Source organism: Papaver somniferum, chromosome 9, assembly GCF_003573695.1.
Source record: "Papaver somniferum cultivar HN1 chromosome 9, ASM357369v1, whole genome shotgun sequence".
Taxonomy (NCBI): Eukaryota; Viridiplantae; Streptophyta; class Magnoliopsida; order Ranunculales; family Papaveraceae; genus Papaver; species Papaver somniferum.
In genome coordinates this window covers 160998910-161020300 of record NC_039366.1, presented here as the reverse complement: position 1 = coordinate 161020300, position 21391 = coordinate 160998910, and positions in this window count along the sequence as shown.

Here is a 21391-nt window from a genome sequence, read left to right as displayed (position 1 = left end):
GATAATCCTAGATTTGCCTATAAACGTCATACGAAGCCTTTTCACAATCGTAATGGTTATCAAAAGGATAACTTCGTAAAGACGAAGACAAGATCTGATTCTCCCAATTGGAGAAAGACTAACTTGCAAAAGAATAGTAAATCCAATTCTCTTCCGGAAAATCTTGAAGTGAGTAATGGGAAGAAGGTTTCGGTCGTTCCTAAACGCACTCAAAAGTGGATACAAAAGAAAGTCAATGATGTTTTGAGTGTGAAAAGGAATGATCTCCCAGAAAGTTCCATGACTATGGAGAAAGCAGTATCCATGATGCTGGAACTTAAAGAGTTCTTTGGGAAGATGGATTTGGATGTGAAAGGTTCTAAAAACGATCTCTTTCATGATAATCCAAAAGTCACTTGTGGTGAGAAAAACATTGTTTACATCAACACAACTTGAGTGTGTTGTAAGTGTATCCTCACCAAGGAATGCCATGTTATGTATACGGTGAGGGAAGCACAAAAATTGGGGCGCACAGATTATGTTCGGTAAGGCTGTAGAATTCAACTGGATTCATCTAAAAAGGTATGTCTATAAACTTGAGCAAGATTTGTGCTTTTATTTTCTTAGAGAACTTATAATGATTCACATACCTTTCTTATCGTTCTTTTCTACCTAACTTGATTTGTGTTTAAGGTTCTTAAATGTTTAGGTTTGAAAATAATAGTTCGGGATGTTTGGACTTCATCGTACACATAACAAGTATGCATACCATCATTTAAAATCAAAATCCAGGGGTTTAAGTTCGCATACCGAGTTTGCAAACTGCTCCAAGTCATGAAAATTCGTTTGCAAACCCGTATGCGTACTTGCCTGTAGACGTCGATATTCGGTAAACTTGTTTTGGCCGTAACTTCTTCGTCCGAACTCGGAATGACCTCATTCTTTTTGCATTCTCTTCCTCTTTGAATTCTCTTCAAAATGGATATGAGAATTCTTTTATTTGGATGAGTTAAGATTGGTTTTTGTCCCTTTTCTTGTTTTTGAGTGTTTTGCTCCGTTTCGTTGCACTTGTTCCACTTCTTGGACTTGGGCACTTGTTATTCGTGGAGTACTACTCTTCTAAGCTGATTTGTAGCTTTTAAAAGAATATTGTTGGTGAATCACAAAGAAGGAAGTTCAAGAATGGGCAGTAACACGCATTACTATGTGATTCTTTAATGTTCACAATCATTTTATGTGAACTATGGTGCATAGTCGTTAATGACTTTGTATGTTCTTCTTTGTTAAGAAAATCTCTTTATACGCCTTTGGTAGCTATTCTTGGTGTAAATCCGGGCGAAAAAGATTGATTCCACCCTCTAAGGACAAATCATCTTATATGTGCATTACGAGTTTGTCTTGATGCCTAGGAAACTTCTTATGAGAATTTATTCTTGTTTTTGAGAAGGATTACTATAGTTTGGAATAACCATTATTGTAATTTCACATACCTATGTCCAACGTTTTCATCTTCATGTTTTTAGATTTATTGGTTTAAATTCTAAATTGTTTGGAAGATGATTTTTGCAATATTAATATTTATGGTTTTATATATTGCAATATTGTTATGGGATATGTGTGTTTGCGTCCGTGAACTTGATTGTCCCATATCTTGTCAAAAGTAAAGTCGTTCATGAATTGATATGCATGTATTAATGAAAGAATGAATGGACTTTTGACAAATACAAAAGTTAAGCCTATATTGTCAATTATTGATGGAAGATAGGTTAAAATCTTTTGTTTGCAAGGATTATGTCTATTAAATGTCGTTATGCAAATAGTGATGGAAAATAGAATGAATCCTTGTATATTCCACAGTAATTGATCTTCCCTGATCCATATTTTATGTATAACTGTGTGGCTCTGTAATGTGTCTTATGTTGAGCACGAAACAACCAAGTTGATTATTATTATGATTAGCCTTGTTGTTGTTCCGTAAGGTACTTTATGTTGAGCATTTTGAACTAAATTAATCATCTTGTTTGGTTATTTAGTTATGACTACATAAGTCTTCTTATGTTTGAGCGTTCATGACTGGGTTGATTGTTTTCATGATTAACTTAGGCATTGATCCATAGACTCTCTTATGTGAGTATGACCAATTAAATTGATTACTTTTGTGGTTAATTTGGTTGTGTATTTCGATTAGATTAATTATGGGTTTACTTGTGATTAATCTAATTGAGCGCTCTTAAGTCTCCATAAGTTTACTTGTGTTGAGCATTTTCGATTAAATTAATCATGAACTTCTTGTCGTTAATTTAATATTTTGGATTCAAATTCATACTTGTATGTGATTTATTATGTCCAAAGAAATCCTTCTTTTCTTCGAAATTAAGGTCGCTCTTGTTGTTCCCTTGGGAATGACATATTATGGGGGAGAGTTCTTTTGAACTTGCGCTTAATTGCCATATCTTTGTGGGGAGTGCGGCTGTGGAATATTATAGGGGTTATCTTATATCTTTATAAACTCCTTGATGAATGCATTTAGCTTCGGATTTATGATTTCATATAAAGAACGAGTTGATATTTTTGCTTTATTTTGGTCAAGAATGTCTCTTTCGGAAATTTCATTAGGATCCCGTTCTTGTAACTTTGCCAATTTTATTGACAAAAGGGGGAGAATTAATATGTAGTTCACACTACAAATACATATGGTTTTCGAATCATTATGTAAGGGGTAGTGGTTTCCATGTGAGATTGAGTATTGACTAAGGGTGAGTGATACATATCACCATAGTATTGTTGTTGAAGTTGTTATACAATTGAAATTTGACACTGAGTAATGATACTATGACACTGTATAACAATGATTAAGAATTATTGTTTTCTTATTATTATAGCTACGGATTTTCAACAACGATGATGTTAAACTTACAACCTTTGAGATCATTGGAGTACTTGGAAGTGACGAAGATTTCGAGTAATGTTGAAGATCAGGCATGTGGAATAGGAGGTACAAAAGTTAATTTATTTATTTTTTGTATTCCATATGTATTAATAGTTTTGCCACTAAAACTGACAAAGGGGGAGATTGTTAGAGCATTGCTCGGTCGAACTCGCATGCGTTGCTATCTCAAGCATGTTTGTCAATATTAGTGATCAAAACTATAAGTCTTGATTACTAGCCTATTAGAGCTAAGGTCTTGGATTAGGATAGAAAGTGTAGTTGAGCTCAAGACTCCATGACAATCATCATACAAGACGAAGGACTACTCAAGGAACTGGTGGATCTTCATTGACTAAAAGGTATGTGGAGACTTGAACTTATCTGTCACCCAAAAGTCTATTTACTCTATCTCTTACTCTTGAGACAAAAGTCGTTTTGATATATACACTTTCATTATACACATTTCCTATTTCGAGCCGAGTTTAACTCGCCTATCTATTTCTCGAAATGTGTGTTGGTAAGCTTTTGCTTTAGCCGAATTCATCTTTACCAAGTGACGAAAGTCATGTTATGTTTCAATCACTTTGAAAATTGCTCTGACAAAAAATGGTTTGTGAATAACGGCTATATAACGTTCTCTGATAATGTTTCAATAATTGAAATGAGAGTTTAGATTACATAACCATTGGTGTATATAAGCATTGTTGTGGAAACACATATATGCATAAGTCCTATTCCTTAAACCAAAGTTTGCTAACTTTGTTGATCAAGTGAAGTTGGAAGTGGCGTGAGCCAAGTCCGCGAACTTCTTGGCCCGAGATTTTCTGCTGGAGTTTGTGTACTCCTTCCATGAGCTTAAGTCCGCGAACCCAGTCCGCGAACTTGAGCAGGTTATATTTAAAGTCGGTTGTTCTTGAACTAATTTTTAAAAAAACTAAGGAATGCTTTTGCAAACCGTGGCTATAAAGTTCATGAACCGATCCGAGTGAATCAAACCGATTTTGCTTCAATTGTGTCTTGTGTAGTTACATAAGATTTCCTTGCAATTGAACAACTCTCTAACTAGTTCATTTGAGTCATTTGAACTAGTTATGGTGAAGAAGAATAAGGTTGATATGAGAGTAATCATATGGCTAACCATTTAGTTGACTTGTTGAACCAACAAATGTTAATGTTTGGGTACAGTTCATAAACCCAAAATTGGACAACTCATTTGTGTGTGACAAGCTAAGTTTTCGATCTAACGGTTGAGAAATATTAGCTTGAATCTAATCAGGTTTTCATCTAACGGTGAATATTGAATGCTTTGTTACTAAGCTAACATTGATTGCAAACCCTGATTTGAAAGTGTATATATGGGAAAACTCTAGCAACTGGGAAACCTAATCCCCACACATTCTGTGTGATACTAGTTGTGTTAAGATAGAGTCGATTCTCCTTTAACCTTTGGTTTCTTCTTCTAAACCAGGTTAACGACTTAAATACTTCATTGGGATTGTGAAGCCAGACCGATACTACTTTTATCGTAGTTGTGTGATCTGATCTTGCTGTTTCTATCGTACGAGTACAATTTTAATAATTGGCTTGAGATTGATATCTCCGATAGGAAAGATAAAAAAGTAATCACAAACAAACTTCGTCTCATCGTTTATGATTCCGCAATATCTTTTTTCACTGCATCGATTAGGATTATTATGATGTGATTGATAATACTAGGTTGTTCTTCGGGAATATAAGTCTGGTTTATCAATTGGTTCCTGTTCACCTTGATTTATCAAAAGACGGAACAAAACTCGTAGGTATATTCGTGGGAGACGAATTTATCTATTACCGTAGACTTTTCTGTGTGATACAAATTTGTTTATTAAAGTCTTTGACTTTGAGTCGTAGCAACTCTTAGTTGTGGTGAGATCAACTAAGGGAATCAAGTACGTAGCATCCTGCTGGGATCAGAGGCGTAGGAGCATAACTGTATCTTGGATCAGTGTGAGATTGATTTGGGTTCAACTACAGTCCATACCGAAGTTAATTTGGAGTAGTCTAGTGTATGTAGCGGCTTAATACAGTGTGTTCAATCTGGACTAGGTCCCGGGGTTTTTCTGCATTTGCGGTTTCCTCGTTAACAAAATTCTGGTGTTTGTGTTATTTCTTTTCCGCATTATATTTTGTTATATAATTGAAATATCACAGGTTGTGTGCTGTTCAATCAATTAGAATATCCGACCTTTTGGTTGTTGATTTAAATTGATTGACACTTGGATATTGGTCTTTGGTACCATCCAAGTTATCTCTCTGGTATTTGATAAAGACTCGCAGATTTGTATTTGCTTGAGTATATATCAAATCTAGAGGTTGAGATATAAACTCCTTGATATACTTTTTATCTAGATTGAGTCTGACTGTCTAGTTGATTCTCTAGAAACTATATTGGAGTTTGTTCATACAGATTGCTATGCGAAATATTGGGTTTGGTTGTTGTAACCCCGCTTTTTCAGTTTTAGAGAGGTGGTTAAGAATCTAGGATGCTCTTCGGGAGTCATAAGTTCTGGATTTGTGAGGTATGCTAGCTTTGTCTATTGCAAACATATTTCCTTACCTTGATCTTTGATCTAAATGGAAATCAAATAGGATTATCTGTTAGAGGCGTATTGGTATCAAAAGTCTTCACTTCGGCTGAAGTAACTCTTAGGTTGTAAAGGATGTTAGTTAAGGGAATCAATCACATAGAGCCTTGCGAGGTTCAAGAGACGTATGTAGCGCGACTGTAACTGAATCACTTTGAGGGTGAATTCGTCTCAAATACATTCTAGTCTGAAGTATGATAGTAGGATAGTGTCTGTATTGGATTAATACAATATGGTTTTCAAATCTGGATGAGGTTCCGAGGTTTTTCTGCAGTTGCGGTTTCCTCGTTAACATAACATCTGGTGTCTTATGTTTCTCCTTTTCCACATTATATTGTTTATCTTTGTAATTGGACTTACGCAAGTTGTATGTATTCAATCTTAGTAGATATGTTCATCTAATTGTAATCGATTACGAGACTCGTTCTTGTAGAATTCGTATCTTGAAAGATAGATAAAAAGTTTAATTACTTGGCAGAATTCCGATTGGATTATTTGGATAAGACTAGATTGATCTTGGACATTAATTTTTGATATCGTCCAAGTACTCTTCTTAACAATCAAGTTCACAGACTCTTTGTCTATATACATACTGATTGAGAAGAGGTTAGGGCTATAAACTCTATATGCATATTGTCAAGGATCATTCAGTTGGTCTACTTGCAATTGTATTAGGTTTTGTCCATACAGATTGCCGAATGAAAAAGTTGGTGGTGTACTTGGTACCCCTATCTTTTCAATCTTTACTTCTATGGTTGTTGGACTAGCTATTTCTCGAAATCAACCTGGATTTCTACGATATCAATGCATCGGTTAGTTGCCTGAAAGAAATTACTTACGATTGGTTTTATTTTGGAAAACTCCATTAATTATCTGTTATAGAGAACACCATCAATACAAAACAGTTTTCAGCATACATAAATGTATAATATTCAATATTGATGCAAATATACGAAAAATAAGTAGTAGTATACTAAAAAAGAAAGAGCCAAGTATTAGCTCACCATTTATTCATATTTTAGTCTTGTCATAAAAATTTTCAGGAAGAGTACAGAGATTATCAACATTGAATAACTTGAAAGATTTTCTAGGATCCAAATATGAACTAAGAACAAGTAACTCCACTGTATCATCGTGAAACATTTTACCGAATTCCTTGATTTGAAAATGAATTGCAGTATTAAAAATATCAATGTGATAATGATTATCTACTGTAATGTTATCATGCCGCTGAAAAGAATGATTTGTACCTTCTATATAATGAGAATCCGTATTAGGGATGTTGATATCATGTTCAACACAAAATAGGCACACTGATTCAATAAATGTTGATGACCATCTTCATCTTCTCTTATTTTTTGAAGTAAAACGTTAGTATTTGAAACCATAGCCACGATATTAATTGTGTATTATGTTTTATTTTAAATACCTTGGAATAGTATTTCAGTGTATCCAGTTATCTTAAATATTAAGACAACAACAAACTTAAAGTTTTGAATTTCTTCTAAAATACTTTGTGCACTAATTAAAATTTAATTAGTCACATTCAGATCACTTGCACTAATTCGTGCAATAATTGTACAAGTTAAATCAAATTTATCAATCAAACTGCATATAAAATTATAATGATAACTCCAACGAGTATCATTAACTCGTGATGAAGTACGTATTTGGTTAGCCCTTCTACCTGTCTCAAGATCAGCAACCAATATCTCATTAATGTCATCTTTTTGGGAAAATTGGAAATCACCTAAACGCCGTGGAGAAGTAGTGACAAGATTAACAATGATAATTAACTTTGAATTCCCCCCCCCCCAAAGTATACCCAAATTTACAGTTGTTTTCACATAAGCTATTAAAATTGTAGCCTGCGTGCAAAATAGTGCAGTAGCATGCATATTTGGAACCTTTAAGAAACGGGGATCGTATCTTGCATATTGTTAGCACCATCATATCCCTGGCCTCACATATTTTCAGTTGGAAGATTATAATGATTAAGGGTATCAGTTTGTTTATGGGTGAAAACTATTTCTGCCGGTTTTGGTAATTTGGGGTGTGTGGATGAGAAATGAATCTAAACCCTAAACAAATGCACTGCACGGGAGTGCTTGTGATTCGAGAAATCAATCTGTACAACTTTGGCCTAAACCAAGAAATGGTCGTTCCAGACTTGCTTCGGTCACAAAGTGAAAGAGATGGGTTGATCTTAGGGAGGGAAGCGAAGAAGGTGTTGAGATTGTGGAGGTGTTGGCTGTATATGACTTGTATCAGAAAGCTGAACTGGCTTGCAGAATGTAAGCTATCAGTTCTGGTGTTTGGATACGGTTGTATCAACACTTGGTTTCTGTTTTCTTGTTATGTTGGAAATAGGGAGGAGAACCTATTTATACAAGTCATTGTACCTAAACCACATTTCTCATGGGAAGTGGAGGAAATGGAGTGATGGAGTAGTGGAGTCGTGGTAATTGTCACACGATCAGGTAAAACCCACTTCTCCCATCATCACTAACCGTCCATGTCTTCCTGACACGTTCATGTTATGGCGTGTTGCACGTTGTAAACCGCCATACCAGTACCCCAGTAAGTAACCCCCAGTTCGTGACATGATTGATGTTTCGATCGTGTGGATCGTGGGACCCACAGAAAGTAGCATGTGATGCTAGATTAAATAACAAAGTTATTTAGGAAGTCGATATTTATGAAACATCGTGTGTACTCTATGCATGTAATGCATCAAATATATCAGCATGTATGAAGCATCGTTGTTTTGAGGCTTAACGGAGTAAGTCACGAATTAAGCGTCTTAAAATAGCATCACATCCAGCCATCTTCGAGTGATCGTTTAGAGGTCGTACAGGTAAGCCCTGACTTGGTCGATCACTATGTGTAAAATAGTGGTGGACGGTGATCGTGGTGATGCATGACTGGTCGCCTAACTCCTATCTTAGGCTGTCCGTCCAAGCTGGCGAAGTTGGACGGACGAGATGACTTGCGACCCACATCTGCGATCGTCGGATTAGGGTTTAGGAGGTGCGCAAGTACCCCTTTTCAGCTTGGTCGAATCCAATCATGGGAGAGGCTTTTGGAAAAACCGATCGGGCATGCTTGTAGACGGCTTGCCAGCGTTCGTGTCTGTACCTCACTGTCCCATGGATATGTGATCTAAGCCACTCAATTTGTTCGGCGAAGTTGAGTGGTCGAGATCGTTTTGCGATTGAGACCGCACGACCATGCCTAGTTTGGGAGAACGAATCGAGGCACCTAGTCATGGTCGGCCTTGGCCGATTGGTCAGACATGTAGACGGGACCACGGTGATTTTGTTGGCATGCTTTGGTCCCTTTGAATCTACATCTACACCCTCCATCTATACCTGCGAAGATGGATGGTTGAGACTGATTTGCGACACATGTGATGTGCCGCAAACCCTAATTAGGGTTTCACGTCCACACTACTTTGGCTGGACGAATTAGCAAGCCACGCTCCTTTTTTGGGGAGGACGACCATGTGGGGCCCACATTGGTTCGGTGATGAACACATCAATACCTGCTGACGGCTATGGGTACGATCTAAGCCATCCAATCATGCCGGTGAAGTTGGATGGTCGTGATCAATTTGAGACCTTTAGTGGAATTTCCTGCGACCCTTTAAGCTTTCACGCCGGCCCAACTTTGGGCAACCGTACATGGTTCTGTGGCTAGGTCAGGGGAGGATCGATTATGTAGGCGTGAAGGGGGCCGCCGGTGTGCAGGAAAAGCTTTGTCCAACCGGTCATGGGATAATCCACGTCGTCCAATCATGTTGGTGAAGTTGGACGATCGTGATGAATTTGAGACTGCCGCAGGTGGTCTTGTGCGCACAAGCTTTTCCAAGCTGCTCCACACCAACCCAACCATCCCATTCTAGGCTGGTGTTCGGTGGCCGTTTGGGAGGCGTGGTATGTATTCAACCGACCAGGGAATAAATGGGCCCACTGGTGGTCATTAAGGTGGTAGTTTGCTCCTGCTGAGGATCGTCTAGGCTGGTTAAATCATGCGGCCAACTTATGTGGTCGTGATTGTTTCTAAGACTTATATGGACAGTCCAGATTCAAATATGCTCAATCGGGCTAGTATAACACACCGAGAGAGAGATGTAGCCTGTACGGGTATTTCGTGTATGTTTCATTATTAATACTTGGAAATTCGTGTTACTCTGCTGAGAGCAACACTCAGTCGTCATGCCGCACTAATAATGAGAGTTCTGCGAGAACATCACAGGAAATACAAGGCTAAGCATGCATTAATAATGCTATAAATTCACAGGGTACATGGGATTGTTGCCACATGCTCCATTCTAGGTAAATTAGCGAAGTGAAGAGGTATTCATCATTTTATCAGTAGCTTTATCCTTTGCAGGATGTCAGCGCATAATTTGGTTTCACAATTTTAGCCCTGAACTAAAATCCATCATCAACACAGTTATAACTTTTTTAAGAGTTAAAACACAACTATATATTTTTCATGGGTTGAATATTGGAAAACAAGTGTCAGAACTTCCAAGTGCGAATAAAGGAATCCCGGTTGTACTGGAAAAAGCTGGCACTAATCCTGGTACGACACTAGACACCTTCCTCTAAGCCGCCGCCAGCCTAAAAATCTAGATGATGGCATATATTGTACGAATATTATTTGTTGGATTAAATTTATAAAGGCATTTGAATTGAGAAATTGCAACTAGTGGATGAAATAAAATAATTATCTTGTGATTGACGAGCGGACAAGCTATGTTCGCATGCCTAAATTGCCAGTTTTGAACGTTTTCCCATTTATTTTATTAAACTTCTCATCCCGCCGTGGCTTTATGATTGTCGAATTTTCAGTTTGAGAACTCCATTGGATTTTCCTTTACATATTAGTTTATCTTGATAATTTGTACTCCTCCAGTTTCATGAAAGTTGATTTATTTTAAGCTTGTGAAATTTATAAGAAAATATGAAAAAGAATTATTTTTTAATATTTTTCTCTAACTTGGATTTAGAGAGGTGGATGAAGAAGTTTATCCAAGTAGCAATGACAATATGGAAGAGGATGAAACTAAATTGGATGTGGCTGCTATGTCAGCTGAAGTAAAAAATTCTAAGAAATGTGGTACGATTTCAGATGACAATACAATTAAAAGGAGATAACGCTGTGGTAAGTGTTTCAGTTCCGAAGGTTAAAGATTCAACTAACAATTCAACTGAGGCAAGCGCCGCTGAGAAAGGAGAAAAGCTTGCTTTCCTCGAAAGATTTGAGACTCTAAGGAAAAATCGTGAGTATGAAGATATTATCACCACAGAGGAGCTTGAGTAAGTAGGCAACATTATGAATGATGATATTCGTGTCAATTTCATTAGAAATCCACACTATAGAAAAGAATATTTTAAAGAAAAAAGAGAGATATTGGAGAGAGTTTCAACAAAGAAAAAAGTTCAATCTCCTATTAAGCTTGTTCCTGGTGGTAATTATGCTTCGGATGAAGATGAATATGATGATATTTATGAAGATGAGTATAATGAGATTTATGGAGACCCTGATCTTATGGCAGAAATCCTTGCTGGTTTCCAACCAAAGAAGAGGAATTTTAGAATGGGAAATAAGGGGCGCAAACGTTTTTAAGTTCTTAGTATTCCTCATTTTGTTATTTATTTGTGTTTAGGAACTTTTTTATGAGCTTTTAGTGATATTGTGTTGTTATTTTTTAACCCCTTTGGTTTATGGGGGTGGGGGGACTTGAGCCCCCTTGTAATTCTTGTAATTATGTGTTTTTTTTCTAAATTGGACTTAGCAAAAAAAAAAAAAAAACTTTTATGTTGAAATTTCTAATTTACAAATCCCACGAACTAAAAGTTGGATATTTATAAACGATGTACCTTATAAATGTCTAAAACCTCTACAACGAACATAAAGATGGGCTCCCAAATTCTTTATATCTCTCAAAGAAAAATATGGCATCACTAGTTATTAGTAAGGATTTATTTGGAAAAATAACATATAAAAATGAAAAGGATCAACCTTTATGAAACAATTTTGTTAAAATAAATAGGTCAATTTTCATAAAACAAAGCGAGCATATTTTTAAATATCAAAGTAAGATACGGCCGCCGGTAGAGCATTCACATCTTCAACTGAAAGTAATGAGAATATTTAGTACATAATCATATACTGTTTATACCATTAAATCTCATGCTAATTTGGGAACAACTGTCTAGTACAGTGTCAAGGACCCTCATTTCGTCCATAGTACGGGCAGAAAGTGGGACCCAGTGTGAAAGACCAAACCATACTCGCTAGTCTTTCAGACGAAGGCATGGGGAGTCCTTATTGTTTGAACGGCCTACGACTTGGTGGAATAAGTCGTTGCCTAGAGTTCACTCAAATGCTTCGCTTGTCAAAAGTGGAGTATAAAAAAAAAAAAAAAAATGGGGCTATTTTATGTTTTCTTCCCTCCCAAGATCGCTAATTAGCGTTTCCTCCCCAAATAGATTGAAATTAGTGTTTCCTCCTATCGTTAGATATTCCGTCCAAGCGTTGGTTAGCTGAGTCAGCACCTGTGTACGCATGGCAAAAACAAATTTGGTTTTTAGTAAACTACCCAAAATAACCTCATGTCTCACAATCATTGACTTCCGGTGTTCTTCTTTCTGTTTTATCTAATAGCAATCTGAATCAATTTCAGAACAAACTCAACGAATTGAAGTAATATCTTCAAAATGACTTCTTACAGTTCTTGTATGTATGAAATTCCAATCATAACCAGATGACTTACCACCTGAGATGCAAGGGACAAAGAAGAGTCGACGGAAAGAGACCATGGTTTTTGTTGATGAAGAAATCATATTGAGAAAAAATTGGGTTTTTTAAGAAATTGAGAGAAATAAAGTCTAGGGTTCCTGAATTGGTGGTTCTTGTCAATGTGTTTGATTTGAATTCGAGAAATCAACAGGTGATATTGATTTGGATCTGGTACTGACCTGAGCAGTTGAGATGGTGTCCGTTTCTAAAATTTAGGGTTTGATTCTTCAATTGTTTGAAGCTGTGAATCGATACAAGGATAGGATTTTGTTTGTGCTAAATCAGAGGAGAAGCTGCTATTGGTGTTTGAGTTCTTGGAGGTTTGCACTGGTGGTGTTTAGGTGGGGTTCAAAATGGAGTGTAGGTCTAAAATGTTGTTGTCATAGATGTATGCTGGGACAGGTGAAGGTACAGATGCAGTGAATGTGATTCTGTGTACAGGGATGGAGATTGAATGAGAATAGAATGTGCTGGTAGACCGAGATGCTGCAGAATGGATAAAATGAAGAGTGGTTAATAGGTTCTTATGAAAAGGATGAAGCTGCTGCTAATGGTGTTAGTATAGCTGCAAACAAGATGGGTCTGAGATTGCAGTTGGTGGATGTATGAGAAGCAGATGTTGAAATGGAAATGGATTTTTGAGATGTTGTTGAAGAATTAGACCAGCAGGTGATAGATTTGGTTTTGCAGGTTGAGCTGAGATGGTTAGATGAATGTAGCTGGCTTAACATAGAAGAGAAGAAGCTGAGATGAATTGAGTAGTATGTGTTGTTGTTGTTGGCTTTGCAGGAGTTGCAAGTTAGTTTTGCAGTGAAGAGTGGCTTTGAGCAGGGGGTTTTAATCAAAACTACTGGGAAAACCCTCCGCAACAGGTTTTGTCGTCTCACCAATCGAACAATCGATCCTTGATAATGATGGTGGTAATCACGCCGATTTTAATGAATTACCGATACTGTAATAAACTGCTTCTTTGCAAAATTCTTATTTAGTATACCGAAAATATGTTGATGAAAGACGATTCGATCGTAGTAGAGAAAGAAGAGTTGACAAGATCTCTGAATCTTTGTCTATGAAAACAAGGTTAAGGTTAGGATTAAGTCGGGAAGAAAGAGTTGATAAGAGTGAATCTAGACGCCTCATTGGTCATAAATGTCATCGTCTCCGCCATCTCCATCCTCACCGGGAAATTCCATTTCAGAAGCAGAGAAACTGATCCACATATACGACGGTGATGAATAGATGACATTTTGTCATGGTGATCACCGTCAATAAGATAATAATTACTTACAAGCTGTAGATGAGATTCAACGGAGTTTAGAGTCATGTACCACTGCTGATTCTTCATCTTCTTCTGGTGACCGGAATAACTTGAAAATTTCAATTGACATAGTTATGGCAATATTAAAAGATGGGTTCAAGAACTTATTGAATACCCATACTAAGTTCATCGAAACCGATTGGTTAATCGATTTGGAATTCTCGATAAAATTCAGAATGATTTTACAGGGTTTTGAAAATTAAAAGCAATAGGAATAATGAGAGGGTATTTCAGGTACTTCAATTTACACGTGTACAATTTGTGCCACGCGTGCACAGGTGCTGACTCAGCTAACCAAGGCTTGGACGGAATACCTAACGATGGGAGGAAACGCTAATTTCAATCTATTTGGGGAGGAAACACTAATTAGCGATCTTGGGAGGGGAGGAAACGCAAAATAGCCCAAAAATATGAGATAATATATCAGCCCGTGTACGCCCATAGGGAAGCAAGTATCCTCTATGCTAAAGGAATCCACACTCGATGTTGGACCTTAGCTCAGCTATAAGTCTCAAGTGATCTGCTAACAGAGTGGAATAGCTAAAAGGTGGGTAAGATGTTGAATGCTTTGTTTATGTATGTACAAACAAAGTAACAAAAATTATGATTTGATTAATATCAATGAATCAGTCTCTAGTCATTTATTGAATGATAAATCACTACAAATTAATACGCGATTTAAATAACAGAAAATATAAAGTAGAAAATGTACATTCAACTCGTCGCTTTCAATTTTAATTCTCTTAACTAAAAGGAAGTCCTTAAATGAAATAGTTTGAAGCAGAGGTTCTCAATCTGATAACTGAATTGACTATTGCCGCGAGTCATTCTTAATCGTTTAGGATTCAGGATGCATATCGTCCATCAACACTTTATATAGAAGCCAACCTTATTTGTGTCAGCCCTTTTTCGCTAATTAATGAGAGGATTTAGCATACTTGCTCCTATTATACTCTTATCAAAAGGATTGGCGCTCTTCCGATAGTATACAAGTAAAGAAATCCAGGGTAATCCAATGGGTGGGTGAAAGTAGCTTTCGTTCTATAAATGATACTAGGCTCTGACCTATCATAGGTTCAAACTCCAATATTTTTGTATGATCGATTGAGATTATGCTTTCAGTTCTTACAAGCTGTTAGAGCATAACTCGGTTGAACTCACCAAGCGTTGGTATGTCAAGTTTAATTGTCATATTTTAGTGTGTCAAAATTCATCTTAAGTCGTTTGATTATATACTAGAGTCAACTTCGTTTAGGTTAGACTAGAAAGTCTAGGAATGTTGAGACATACAAGTATTACTCCGAAGACCTGAAGAATGTGAAGAAGTAGCGAACAACAACGACGACATCATCCTTCCACTTGAGGTTAGTAATATTGACTTGAACTGTTTCATTCCTAACGTATCTTTCAAGTCGTGATATATTGAAAACATAACTGCGAAGTGTATATACTATACATATTGTATAATTCTCTAGTGATGTGACATGGTCATATTTGTATGATCATAGTATTAGGGAATTAGACTACAAAGTATAATGCTTATCTTTTGAACTTCGTAGATATGACATTGACATAATCTTGTATATAATGTTATGATTATGTGAATGGTTTATGGTGAATATTTCATCATAGGAAACAATGCTTTACATTCGTTTAAAGGAAGTACATTCATGAACTTGTTTTATGAATCGAAAGGGAAATCATTAGGCTTATTGGTTCAGCTATTCATTGCAAATCTTTGGATTACCAATATTTGTGAGATGGTAGAACCGATCGTAACTTTTTTATGCATCTTGGTATAACTAATCACAATGCCTAACTTATGATTTGGTATGACTAGTTTTTATTAATTGGTGTAACCGATCCTAAGTAATCACCATGAGATGGTATGATTGATATTTGTAATTGGTGTGACCGATCCTAGTAATTGGTGTAACTGATCCTAGTAATTGGTGTGACCGATTAAAAATTGTTTTGTACTCGATCCTTGTAATTGGTAACCGGTCCTGGTAATTGGTGTACCCGGTCCTGGTAACTGGTGTGGCCGATCACAAGCAATACCATGGGAATATGGTAACCGGTCCTGGTAACTGATGTAACCGGTCCTGGTAACTTGTGTGACCAATCATAACTATTTCCATATTGAGGTATAACCGATCCTAGTGATTGGTAAAACCGATTGAACCCATGTATGTGATTTGATATTTGATCAATCACATAGTTATCTTGGAATACAGGTCAACCAATTCTAAACTTGTTTGGAAGTGTGGTATAACTGGTTCCAAGAATGTAAATCCATGTAAATATGAATAAGGATTTACACTGAAGAGATGTCAACATAATTTGAACAAGTACAGTAACTCTTATCATTTATTGTTCAAAGATATTCCTTAGTACTCAAGGAGATCATGTGCCGAAATAAATTGAGAATCTTTTAATTAAGGTTTTTGGTTTTATATGTTTTAATTACCAGCAATTAAATGCATATCTCTAGAGAATAAAACTTAGTAATGTGCATTTAGTAATTTGAGATTTTCTATTGAGAGATTTCGGAAATTTTGGACAAGCATTTATTGGATTTAGGAAAACCGAATTTTGATATTCATTGCATATCTTAAGAGTATTTTCGGTTTTAGAAATTCCTTGGTGTCCAAACATCCTTGGTTTATGAATACCTAAGTTTGCATTTATAGCAAACTATCCTAAGAGCCAGGCAAACTTCATTCTTGTTGTTTCTGGTGGAGCCGTCTATTTGGAGAGAAAAGTATCCTAATTAGGTGAAATCTCTTATGATCGCTCATTTAAATACTTATATGGGATCAAGAATCTCTACGAGTACCGTTGGTGGGAAACTAGATAATTGTAGTGTTTTAGTTTTAGATTGATCTGATTGACTAACGGTTGTTGAAATTTTGATTGCACCTAGTTTGTTTATTCTTGATAATCTTCTCTTCTGATATAAAATTCACTCAAACTAGATCGAAGTATCGACGGGATCTTTAGAACTGTTTGTAGATCTAAATACATCTTGTGATAATCCATTGTTAATAGACTTCGTTCTGTGTGTGATTGACACAAGATATTCAAGTGGTGTTGTGCAGGTTATTATTGAAGATTAAAGAAGATTTCAAGACGAATAAGATATCTTTGTGGGTGCACAAATTGTTAGAGCATAGCTCGGTTGAACCCACCAAGCGTTGGTATGTCAAGTTTGGTTTTCATATTTTAGTGAATCAAAACTCATGTTAAGATTCGTTTGATTATGTACTAGAGTCAACTTCGTATAGGTTAGCTTGAAAGTATTAGGATTTGAGACTTTACAATTATTGCGAAGACTTGAAGATATGAAGAAGCAAGGAGCTACAACGACAATAATCATCCTTCCACTTGAGGTTAGTGATATTTGACTTGAACTGTTTCATTCCCTAACGTAACTTTCAAGTGGTGCATATTGAAAACAAAACTGCGAAGCATATTTGAATTCTAGATAGACATAGTATTAAGGAATACAATACGAGGTTTATTGCTTAACCATTAAACTTTGTAGATAAGACATCGCCATAATCATTTGAATGCTATTGTGATTATGTATGGGTATGAGGTGAGGATTTCATCCTAGGGAACAATGTTTTACATGTGTTCTGAGGAAGTAAGTTCATAAACTTGTTTGTGAATCGAAAAGGAAATCGACAGGCGTTATTGGTTTTGTTATTCATTGCATATCTTATCAACAACCAATATGTGTGATTGAGTATAACCGTTCACGACTTGTGTTCTTGGTAGAACTATTCACAAAGGCCTGACTTTTGTATTGGTATGACTTTTATTAGTGAAACCGATCTTAAGTAATCACCTGAGATGGTATGATCGGGTTTGTGATTTTTCTTGTTTGACCAAATATGGGAAAGGGGAACCGATCCTAGTAAGAGGTGCAGTACATCACAAAGGGGAACCGATCCTTGTGTGAGGTGCAACAAGGTTTATAGCAGAAAAGGGAACCGATCCTATGAACATGTGCAACACGTTTTTAGGAAAAGAGGAACCGATCCTATGGACATGTGCAACACATATAAGTTAGATACCATATATATGTGGGGAACCGATCCTAGTACCTAGTCAACCGAATTTTGGAAAGCTAGTGTGACTATGCACAGTACTCACATGGAAGGTAGAACCGAAACTTGTTTTGGTAGAACCGCTAAACCCATGGTTGTGATTGAATGTTATTTGATCAATCACATAGTTCTTGAAAGTCAGATGAACCAATTCTAAATTTTTTTGGAAGTGTGGAAAATCGGTTTCAAAGTTGTAAGTGTGAAAGAGAACTTACAAAGTTAATATGTCGACATACTTTGAACACGTGCTATGAATTTTTATTTCTTTAATTGTTCAAAGTTATTCCTTAACAACTAAGGGAAGAGAATCCCAGGATCGAAACATAAATAAGTTAAGAATCTTTTAATTAAGGTATTTAACTTCATTTTTTAGGGAAATAAGAATTAGTAATGTGCATTTACTAATTAGAGATTTTCCGAGAGATTTCGATCATTATTTTTGGACAAAGCATTTTCAGGAATTATGGAAACTGAATTTGTGCTTTAATGAATATCTTGAGAATTTTTTTCGGTTTTGGAAAATCCTTGGTGTCCAAACTTCCTTGTCTATAAATACTTGAAGTTTGCCTTTCTAGCAAACTAATCCTTCGTAACAACAGACTTCCTCTTTGTTGTGTTGTTACTGGTGTAGCCGCCTATTCGGAGAGGAGGGTAACTTAATTATGCGAAATCTTTTACGGACGCTCAGTTTAAAGTCTTCTTTGGGATTGAGAATCTCTAACGTGTACCGTTGGTTGGAAACTAGATAATTGCGGTTTATCTTTTGTTTTCTTTGATTTGATTGACTAACGGTGGTTGAACTTTGATTGCACCTAGTTTGTTTATGCTTGTGAATCTTCTCTTCTGATATAAGATTCACTCAAACTAGTTCAGAGTTTCGATAGGGATCTTTAGATTGTTGTTAGTTCTAAAGACGATCTTGTGATAATCCATTGTTAACAGACTCCGTTCTGTGCGTGATTGATCAAAGAGATTCAAGTGATTGTGTGCAGGTTTTTATTGAAGATCTAAGAAGATTTGAAGACCAAGAAGATATTGAAGATTTCTGATTCGTGGGTTCATAATCTTTAGTGTGCATAATACTTGTTTCGGTAAAAGAGGATCCAATTAATAATCGGTTTATCTTTGTGATAGATTAGATTGATTAAATTAGTAGATCGGCATCAACACAATTATTTGGATTAATCGTGTTGTTGGCTTAATCTTAAACGATTACTTCGGTAATTGAACATAAGATAGATCTAAGAACCTGACGAAGGAGTTTATGTTAAGATAAACGGAAGAGCCTTTGTCCGACTCATATCACTTGGTTGAATAGAGTTGATACCAAACAGATTTGTTGTTCCTTTACTGTTTGGAATAAGAACCAAAGGAATTGTTCCAAGTACGTGACTAAGGTAGGAGGCGTGGGAATACAAACGGAACTAGGTGAACTATAGGTTTCGTTGCTTGGTCTCAACTATACGAAGTGAGGTGTAATTTTGTGTAGCGGATTAATCCTGAGAGTATTCAATTCTGAACAAGGTCCCGGGGTTTTTCTGTATTCGCGGTTTCCTCGTTAACAAAATCTTGATGTGTCATTTACTTTATATTTCCGCATTATAATTGTTTTATTATAATTAAAGTAAATTACACAAAAGTTAATTCCTATTTACTTGATAAGTGAATCCTATTGTGTTTGGTTAAGTCCGAACCTTTTTATCAAGTAACGTACTTTGTTTTTGTATTGTCTTGATCTCGTATCCATAGACGATCACACGAAGTGTGAACTGATTAGTTGTATTGTCTCGACTCAGTCCATATACAATCACTTTCGGAGAAATGAGTTATAGGTAGGAAAAGTTTTATCTTGAGGTATATTTGGGTACCCTCGCCTTTTCAATTGGTATCAGAGCAGACAAACACGAAAAGATCTAACAATCTGTGTTTGGTGCGATCCAACTTATAAGAATTGAATCCAATGGTTGATTCTGTTAACGTGTCACAAGGTTTGAGAATAACTCGTCCTGGATTTAACTTCCGAAAATGCTTATAAGGTATATCTTCTCTAATCTCCTCTTGCTCTTCAGAAAATATGTCTTTATGTTCTCAAGAAGAGGTTAAGTTAAGTCCTGTACTCACAGTCGATGAGTTTGATTCTGAGTCACTTGATGATAAAGAAGATGTTGATTATGTGAACATAAGAACATCTCAACTTGATAAACTAAAGAAATAATTTCTTTCTTGTGCAACTGAGCTCACACTTGCATTAAGAAGAGAAGGAGAACTTCTTAAAGACTTAGGTCATATGAAAGCTGAAAATGTTCAGCTCAAACGTGATTTGTCATCATGTAAAACTGACTTAGAATACTATCAGGTTAGTTCCTCCTGAAAGATCAATTTCTTAGAAACCAAACTAAAGAAATGTATTGATCAAGTAAAGAAAGTGAGCTCTTAATAAAAACAGCAGAAGATGAATACAATGCCTTAAAAATCTCATATGACTCTGAAATAAAGAGTGTCACCGAACATGTCAACAGGCTAAAGGATGATATGTGTTCATTAATGTCTGATAATCAGTTGGATACTTCCTTCCCAAAATCCAAGAAGTCTGGATTGTACCATCCTCCAGGAGGAAAGAAGAATATAAACCGTAAGGGAATTCAAAAGGAGGATCCTTCTTTTAAAAAGGACATGGCATTCCCAGGAAATAAAAAAAATGAACTACTCTCATCAGAGATTTTCGTTTCATCTTAAATATCATAGACGATGTTTTTATTGTGGAAACAAAGGTCATGTAATTAAGGACTGTCAACGTTTATTGAACTCCAGTCCAAGGATTAACATGAGAACTTCATCTAAACAAGCCATACACAAACATGATCTTCTCAGATCAAGGGATTCTCGAAAGAATTCTTCAACAATTCATCATAGAGGGAAGAAAGATCAGAAGGCTACAAATTCCATGAGGTGGATACCAAAGAAGATCATGAAACTACAGAAAAAAAAAGTTGGGGATGTTTCCAGATTATCAACTCTAAAGGTAATTCCTAAATATCTTGATGATAGTAATTTCTATGATAAGTTATGCTTATCGTCAGAAAGTATCAATGTTCTTAATAAATCAGGTAAGAAGAAATTTCCTGATAACCGTGGAAAACTTAATCTGTCCCATTCAGATACTTAGTATCTGGGAGAAATACACTGACTCATCAAGTGCTCAAACTTGGTTTGATGAGGTCAGTGTATATTATCGAATGGTTCAAAACTTGCGAGAATTATGAAAATATTCACTGGGATGCACTTTCCAAAAAATCCTTAATATTAAAAATTTTCGTTTTTTTTATTAAGGGAAGAATATTAGATTTCCATAATCAATTAACAAGTTTTTAGTAACTATTGGTGTATAAGTTTCGGTAATATATGAGTGTTTCGATCGTCTACCTGAAACCAGGAATCATGGAAAAATCAGATTTATATGCAAAGCTTTCTTCAAAAGTTTCAGAAAGGTATGCTGAAAAACTGGCTAGTGACTCTTTCGGTCATCTAAATTTCAATGGAAACAGATCCGCTCCTATATGAATACGAATCTTTCATCTTGTGTGATCGATTATGAAAAGGAGTTTTACAAGTT